This window comes from Orycteropus afer, unplaced genomic scaffold (assembly GCF_000298275.1).
Source record: "Orycteropus afer afer isolate SDZICR_OR568_19922 unplaced genomic scaffold, OryAfe1.0 scaffold00138, whole genome shotgun sequence".
Classification (NCBI taxonomy): domain Eukaryota; kingdom Metazoa; phylum Chordata; class Mammalia; order Tubulidentata; family Orycteropodidae; genus Orycteropus; species Orycteropus afer.
In genome coordinates this window covers 1,334,184-1,340,851 of record NW_006921725.1, presented here as the reverse complement: position 1 = coordinate 1,340,851, position 6,668 = coordinate 1,334,184, and positions in this window count along the sequence as shown.

Genomic DNA, 6,668 nt, shown 5'->3' with positions numbered 1-6,668 from the left:
CAGGTTGTCAAAAAGAAAAAAAAAAAGGCAACTCTGCAGGGTAAGATCAGTGTAAATGCTTGACACTAATATGATCTGAAGAGGTGATCCAACTCTCCTGGACTTCTGATCAGATGTTCTTAGTATTTGCCCAATATAACTGTCAAATATAAATTCTATTTTCTATTAGAACTATTCCACATTCCCATGTCAGCTTATAACATCACAAGCATTTTACTTTTTTTGGTGGTTGCCATTGCTGTAGTGAGTGAAAGAAAAAGTGAAAGGGAAAGAAAGAAGGGAGGCAGGGAAAGAGGAAGGAAGGAAGGAAGGAAGGAAGGGGGAAGAAAAAAGAAAGAAACACTAGCATCTTTTCTACATCTATACCAGTTATTTCTGCCTTTTGTTATACTATAATGCAAAAGTATCACTGGTCTTATCAAAGACAAAACTCTCCATTTGTGCACTTTTTCCATCCTTTCTCACCAACTTTAGTACTTTATTCCTATAATGATTGCAGTTATCCCTGCATTATAAATGTCTTTCTCTCTGCTGTGTTATTCCTATCAGCATAGAAACCCACTGCACACTTCTACCTTAAGCAATCAATAAACAAATTTTTACCACAAGCTTACCTGAAGTTGTTACTTCCTATCTGTGCTTTCCTTCATGGAAACATCATAAACAAACAAACAAACAAAAAACAAGTGATATATCCCAATATTTTGTTTAAATTTCTTCTTCTTTTCCCTTCTCCTGTGTCATTCTTGAATATGCAATCTTGCCTCCCTGCCTTTCTCCTTTGTAAATGCTGCCCTAATGATCTCCCATGGTTGATTGTTCTAAAGAATGTGTGTCCCTCCTGCAGGTTTTCAGTTCATAGACCTGTCTATTGTTTGTCTGAAAATTAAGCCATGGGAATGATATCAATTCCAGGCTTGAAGGGTGACTTGGAACCACAATCTCTGGGGTTTCACAAGTCTCTGTCAGACAAAGTAAGATTCATCATTTTTCTGATTTTGAGTTTTGTTCCAAATTTTTCAACCAATCTCTACAGAATCTCAATTGCTGATTCATTTCTCAGTAAGTTGGCTTTTGTAGTTTGGCACCACCTAGTTCTTCTGGTCTTTGGTTCATATTTGGTATTTTTGTTAAGTGCCATCCAGTTGTCTCTGACTCATAATGACCTTACGTACAACAGAATGAAATACTGCCCATCGTTGAAGCCACTGGGTAAATCCAGCTCATTAAGGGCCTTCTCCTCTTCCATTGACCTTCACTTTACCAAGCATGACATACTTCTCCAAGGAATGGTCCCTTGTGACAACATGACCAAAGTAGGTGAGTCAAAGTCTGGCCATTCTCACTTCCAATGAGCAATTCCAGCTGCACTTCTTCCATGAGAGATTTGTTCATTTTTTGGGTGCCCATGGTACTTTCAATATTCTTCACCAACACCACAACTCAAAAGCAACAACTCTTTTTTGGTCTTCATTGTTCATTGTCCAGCTCTCACATGCATATGAGGTGATTGAAAATACCATGGCTTGGGTTGGGTGCCACTTAGTGTTCAAGGAAATGTCCTTGCTCTTCAGTATTTTAAAGAGGTCTTTTGCAGCAGATTTGCTCAGTGCAATATGTCATCTGATTTCTTGACTGCTGCTTCCATTGGTGTTGATTGTGAAACTGAGTAATATGAAATCTTTCATAGCTTCAGCCTTTCTCCATTTACTGTGATGCTGCTTATCAGAGTAGTTGTGAGGATTTTCGTTTTCTTTGTGTTGAGATGTAATCCATGCTGTAGACTGCAGTATTTAATCTTCATCAGTAAATGCTTCAAGTCATCCTCACTTTCAGCAAGCAAAGTTATGTTATCTGAATATTGCAAGTTGTTAATGAGTCTTCTTCCAATCCTGATGCCATGCTCTTCTTCAAAGATTCCAGCTTCTTGAATTAGTTGTTCACCATTCGGATTAAATAAGTATGCCAACAGGATGTACCCCTGACACTCTCTTGCTGATTTTAATATATGCAGTATCCCCTTGTTCTGTTTGAATGACAGGCTCCTGGTCTATGTACAGGTTCCTCATGAGTACAATTAAAGTGTTCTGGAATTCTCATTCTTCTCAATGTTATCCATAATTTGTTACGATCCACACAATCAAATGTTTTTGCATAGATAATAAAACATAAGTAAACATCTTTCTGGTATTCTTTGCTTTCAGCCAAGATTCATCTGACATCAGCAATGATATCTCTCATTCCATGTCCTCTTCTGAATCTTCAGTGCAACTTTGACGACTTCCTTCAATACCATTGGTTCAATACCATTTGTGATAGTTGGAGCCGTGTGTCAGCTTGGCTGGACCACAATTATGTGTGGTTTAAGCAAATGTGATGTGGGTTGTTCCCATGATGGGATCAGATGTACGTGTTTTGAGCAGTCAATCCATTGAAAGGGTGTTTCCCTAGGGGTGTAGCCTGCTTCCAGTATATTTATGGACATCCTGGGAAAAGAGACATTCTTCTGGGGATTGCGATTCTGTTGTGCTGCCTTCAATTGTCCGTGAGTGAATCTCCATTTGGCCTGGAGATCTTGGATTTGTCATTCGTTGTAGTCAACAGCCAGTGTACTGCCTGCTAACCTTGACCTCTTCAGCCCCTGCAGTTGCATGAGTCAGGAAAAGCCTCCAGCTTGATGTTTGATCCAAGAACTTGGGACTTGCCAGCTTCTCTAAATGTGTGAGCCATTTTCCTAAGATGAATTTCTCTTTCTTTCTCTCTAGATAAGCATTACTGGTTTTGCTTCTCTAGGGAACCCAGTCTAATACACCATTGGTTATTCATATGCCACCTCCTGAAATGGATGATCATTGACCAATTATTTTTAGTACAGTGGCTCTGTGTATACCTTTCATCCACTTTTGACATTCCCTGCATCATTCAATATTTTTCCCATAGAATCTTTCAGCAAGTTGAGGCTTGATTTTTTTTTTTTTCTTCAGTTCTTTTAGCTTGAGAAATGTTGAATGTGTCCTTCCCTTTTGTTTTTCTAACTCTAGGTCTTTGCACATTTCATTATCTTCTCTTTGAAATCTGTTCAGCTCTTTTATTTTGTCAATTCTTCCATTTGCTTTAGCTATCCTCAGTTCAAGGGCAAGTTTTAGAGTCTCTTCTAACATCCAGTTTGGTCTGTTTTTCCTTTCCTGTATTTTTAAAGACCTTTTGTTTTCTTCATGGATGATGTTCTTGATGTCATCCTATAATTCCACTGGTTTTTGGTCTTTGGTGTCCAATGCATCAAATCTATTCTTTAGATGGTCTCTAAATCTAGGACCCATATAATCAAGGTCATATTTTGGCTCTTGTGGACTCCTTTTAATTGTCTTCGGTTTCAACTTGAACTTGTGTATGAACAGTTGATGGTCTGTTCCACAATCAGCTCCTAGCCTTGTTTTGGCTGAAGATATTGTATGTCTCCATTGCCTCTTTCCACCTATGTAGTCAATCTGATTCCTGTGTACTCCATCTGGTGAAGTCTATATGTATACTTGCCATTTATGTTGCTGAAAAGAGGTATTTGCAATTAATAATTCATTTGTCTTTCAAATTCTATCATGCAATCTCATCATTATTTTTATCGCTAATGTCATATTTTCCAACTGCTGATGATTCTTTGTTTCCAACTTTTGCATTCCAATCACCAGTGATAATAACCATATATTGATCACATGTTCAGTCAATTTCAGACTGGAGAAGTTGATAAAAACGTTCAATTTCCTTATCTCTGGCTTTTGTGATTGGGTGTGTAAATTTGAATAGTAATATTTACTCGTCTCCTTTGTAGGCATATGGATATTATCCTATCGTTGACAGCATTGTACTTCAGGATAGACCTTGAAATGTTCTTTGTGATAATGAATGCCACACCATTCCTCTTTAATATCTTTCTCGGCATAGTAGATCATATGATTGTCTAATTTAAAATGGCCAAAACCAGTCAATTTCAGCTAACTAATGCCTAGGATATCGATCCTAATTTGTTCCATTTCATTTTTGACAACTTTCAATTTTCCTAGATTCATATTTTATAGATTTCATGTTCCGATTATTAATAGATATTACAGCTGCTGCTTCTCATCTTGAGACATGCTACATCAGTAATTGGAGGTCTGGAAAGCTATACTCTATCCACATCATCAAGTTTGACTCTACTTTGAGGAGACAGCTCTTCCCCAGTCATAATTTGAGTGCCTTCTATCCTGAGGGACTCATCTTTTGGCACTATATCAGATAATGTTTCAGTGCTATTCATGAAGTTTTCAAGTAATACATCTGACAGTGTTTCACTGTTATTCACAAAGTTTTCACTGGCCAATTGAGAAGTGGAAGTCCCCTCTTTTTCTGAGTCTGTCTTAGACTAGAACTTCTGCTGAAACATCCACTATGGGTGACCCTGCTAGTATTTGAAATACTAGTGGTATGGCCTCCAGCCTCATCACAAGACATAAGCCACCACAATATGACAAACTGACAGAAAAATGCTGGCTGGGTAATATAGAGTGAGGTTTTCAAGGTCCATTAGTCCCCTGGACTGACTGTTTCCATGTGTGTTTGATTTTCTTCAATCTTCTTTACTCTGGATATGGAAAGACCAAGAGTTGCCATTTAGATGCCTTTCACTCCCCAGTCACTACTTCAGTCACTGAAGTAAGATGTAGAAAAATATGTTTGTATACCATGTGCCAATTGAGCTTGATGTCCCCTCTGACCATGGTCGCTAGCCCACAGGCCCAGAGACCTACTACCTCAAGGTGCTTATTTGTGGCTAAGCCTCCTGTTATGTTTAAACTGCATATGAATATTTTTATGGCAAATACAAATACATATGTAGGAATATTATCTGCCAAACTTACGGATGGTCATGTGTATATTCCCTTTTGCCTATCCATATCCACCTACCTATGTATCCACTGTAGATTAGTGTTTGCTAATACTGATAATGCAATACTGTGTCTGCAGCAGTATTTGTCTTTATTGTCTGCACCACTTTTGCACCTTGCCATGCTTTCCTTTTCCTTAGTAATATTGTGCTACTCAAATGCTCTTGTTATATTGCTTTTTCTTCCACCCATATCAAACCTGTTTCTTAATTATCCATACATTCTCCCTCCCAACTCCTCCCTGCCAATCCCTAGAAACAAATAAAGAAAATTTCCTTCTTTGTGTAAACCTAATCTTGACTTTTAAAAATAATGTACTCATACAGTATTTATCCTTCTGTGATTGATTTATTTCACTCAGCACAATGTGCTCCCAGTTCATCCACATTATGAGGTTATTTGCTAATTCTTCATTGTTGTTTTAATGTTGTATTGTATTCCATTGCCACTTCTTGGAAGTAAGACTGGGCCATCTACCTCCATAGAGAACCTGCCTCGGAAACCCAAGGAGAGGTTGTTATGAGTCAGAATTGACTCAATGCAGCAGTGATTGAGTGTTCCATTGTGTGTACGTACCATAGTTTAGTTATTCCTTCATCTGTTGATAGGATTTAGGTTATTTCCATCACTTTGCTATTGTTAACAATGCTGCATTGAACAAGGATGTGAATATAACTCTTTGTGTCTGAGATTTCAACTCTTTAGAATATATTCCTAGTAAAAGGAATGCTGGATCAAATGGTATTTCTATTTCTAACTCTCTAAGGAAGTGTCATACTGCTTTCCACAATGCTTACACCATTTTACAATCCCACCAAGAGTGTATGTGAGTTCCAATCTCTCCACATCCTCACCAGTATTCGTTGTTCTCTCTTGTTGAACTCTCCTACTATTGCTGAAGTGATATCTCGTTGTTTTGATTTGTTATCTCTCTGATTTGACTCCAGACAGTGAGTTGGGTTTTGGTTTTAATGGCTAATGGTCATGAGCATTTCTTCATGTGTGTGTGTGTGTGTGTGTGTGTGTTTTTCCTAACTGAAGATCTTGGTGAACTGACTGCTGTATCTTTTGTCCATTTTTGAATTGGATTTTTTGTCTTTTGGATCTTGAAATATTGAAGTTTTCTATAACTTTTAGAGATAAATCCCTTGTCAGATATGTCACTGCCAATCTGTAGGTTCTCTTTTACTGTTTTGCAGAATTCTTTTGATACACATAAGAATTTAATTTTCAGAAAGTCCCTGTCATCAAATTTCTCTTCTGCTGTTTGTGCAGTGGGGTGATACTTGATAATCTATTTATGCCATAAATTAGGACCAATAAATTTGCCTCTTATTTAATCTTCAGTGAACTTTATAGTTTTGGGTTTTACATTTAGATCTTTTATCCATCTTGAGTTTGTTTGTGTGTGTGACGTGAGGTATTAATCTTGTTACATTTTTCTGCAAATGGATATTCAATTTTGCCAACACCACTTGTTGAAGAGACTCTATTCCCCATTGAATGGGCTTTAGCACTTTGTCAAAGATCAGCTTTCCATAGGTGGATGGACTTATTTCAGGATTGTCAATTTTATTCCACTGGGCTATGTGTCTATAATTGTATCAATATCAAACTGTTTTGACTATTTGACTGTGTAGGAGGTTTTGTTTGTGATTAAAAGACAGGAAGCCAGACAGAGGAACAGTCAGCCACATTGACCCAGGTGGGGGGGATACGAGAGGTCTCCAACAGCAGGACAAACTT